This window comes from Physeter macrocephalus, chromosome 8 (genome assembly GCF_002837175.3).
Source record: "Physeter macrocephalus isolate SW-GA chromosome 8, ASM283717v5, whole genome shotgun sequence".
Lineage (NCBI taxonomy): Eukaryota > Metazoa > Chordata > Mammalia > Artiodactyla > Physeteridae > Physeter > Physeter macrocephalus.
Window position 1 is genome coordinate 8706229 of NC_041221.1, and position 2390 is coordinate 8708618.

A 2390-nucleotide genomic window follows, 5' to 3' on the forward strand; every position below is an offset into this window, starting at 1 on the left:
TTCCCCCTCCGCCACCCGCAGTCTCCGCCCGCGCAGGGGCTTCTAGTGTGTGGGAACCTTTCCTCCTTCATAGCTCCCTCCCACTGGTGCAGGTCCCGTCCCTATTCTTTGTCTCTGTTTATTCTTTTTTCTTTTGCCCTACCCAGGTACGTGGGGAGTTTCTTGCCTTTTGGGAGGTCTGAGGTCTTCTGCCAGCGTTCAGTGGGTGTTCTATAGGAGCAGTTCCACGTGTAGATGTATTTCTGATGTATTTGTGGGGAGGAAGGTGATCTCTGCGTCTTACTCTTCCGCCATCTTGAAGTTCCTCTCAATATATATTTTAATTCCTCTCTTACTTGCTAGAGCCTCCTTTTTTCTAATCTTTTTACCCCCGATATATTTTTGCTGTAGTAAGTTTAAAAAGTTAAAATTCATTATTCCTGGTTTCAGACACCTCCCTGGGAATTCTGATATTTCTACATCTACAGATATAGATATAGCTACATCAGAATATATTTATTTCCTGCTGATTCCAAAGCAGCTCAGTTAGTTTACGCCTACCCTACCCATTTATCTTATGAGTTTGCATCTCCCTGTCCTGTCACCTTTTGCATGAACTTGGCTTTGGAAGCAACAAGGCCCATCTAAGCCAAAAACAATATCCAATTTTACATCCTTTAAAGGAATGCCTTGTGATTCAAAATAAATTTCAAGATTCTCCTTGCTGAGAAAGCTCATTTCAAAGCTCCTGGAAGAGTGATGAGGATGCAATTCATTAATGATTGTAACTCTTAATATTTAGAGATTTCTGTTAAAATTGGTTCCTCATATATAAACAACCTTATTTGAACTTCATTTATACAAAGAAGAAAGTAATGCCTATAATGAGGTATTTTACACATATCATATCATCCCTTATATAAGGGAGAAAACCACCAATGTTTGAAAGATGTCAAGTCCAGTATTGACAGGCTAGTAAGCAGGACAGCTAGGACTGCACCCATTTCTGTCAAATCCTAATCTCTTGCTTTAAAGATTTTCTCATGTCTTTGGTTTTCTGCTGTTGAATATGATATGCTTAGATACATTCGTTTGTTTGTTTTTTCATTTTTTATTGAGGTAGAATTGATATGCAGCATTATATTAGTTTCAGGTTACAACATAATGGTTCAATATTTGTATATATGGCAAAAGGATCATCACAGTAAGTCTGGTTAACATCCATCACCACACACAGTTACAAACTTATTTCTTTCCTGTGATGAGAACTTTTAAAATTTACTCTCTTTGAGACTTTCCAACATGCAGTATGGTGTTATTAACTGTATTCACAAAAATATATGGAATGCTTCATGAATTGGTGCATCGTCCTTGCACAGTGGCCTTGCTTATCTCTGTATCGTTTCCATGTTAGTATACGTGCTGTAGAAGCAAGCGGTGTTTGTTACTTATTATACTTTGTGTTCTCTGAGCTTCCTGAATCTGTGGTTTTGTACCTTTCATTACTGTGGGAATGTTCTTGGCCATTGGTACCTCAGCTGTTTCTTCTGTTCTGCTGTCTCTCTCTTCTCCTTCCAGTATTCTAATTACCTATATTATACCTTTTGAAATTGTCTCACGGTCCTTGAATGCTCTGTTCTGTTCGTTTTTGTCCCTCTTAGTCTTTGCATTTCAGTTTGGAAAGATTTTATTGACTTATCTTCAGCTTGGCGATTCTTTCCTGGATAGTGCCAAGTCTACTAATGAACTCATCAAAAGCATTCTTTATTTTTGTCATTTTTTGGGGGTAATTGCTAATTTTAATTTTCCCCATTATGTGTAAGAGTTGTGTGTAAAAATACTGGCAAAACAGACACTTCTCAATTTCCCTCAGCTTGTAAACATGGGCATATGTCTTTTAACATTATTTTCTCTTATTTGAAGTATAGTTTTTTACAATGTTGTGATAGTTTCAGATTTATGGCAAAGTGATTCGGTTATATATATATATATGTATATATGTGTATATATATGTATATATCCTTTGTCAGATTCTTTTCCATTATATGTTATTACAGGATATTAAATATAGTTCCCTGTGCTATACAGTAGGTCCTTGTTGTTTATCTCTTTTATATATAGTAGTGTGTATCTCTTAAACCCAAGCTCCTAATTTATCCCCCCCACACACCATTTCCCCTTTGGTAACCATAAGTTTGTTTTCTATTTAGCATTTCCTTGTAATCCTTTCTTAGTTTTTCCATCTCTCTCTTACATTACCCATCTCTTCCTTCACGTTGTGTGCTTTTTTCATTAGAGTCCCTAACATATTAAACATGGGTATTTTAAATTACCTGTTTTAATAATTCCAACATGTGTATCACATCTGACTCTAGTTCTGATGCTTGTTTTTCCTCTTCAGACTGTGTTTC

The 2390-nt window shown here is 36.4% G+C and overlaps 1 pseudogene; it reads right to left on the reverse strand.

The window, feature by feature from the left end:
- Positions 1–1313: 1313 nt before the first annotated feature.
- LOC112064025 (uncharacterized) lies at positions 1314–1413 on the reverse strand (annotated as a pseudogene).
- Positions 1414–2390: the final 977 nt, after the last annotated feature.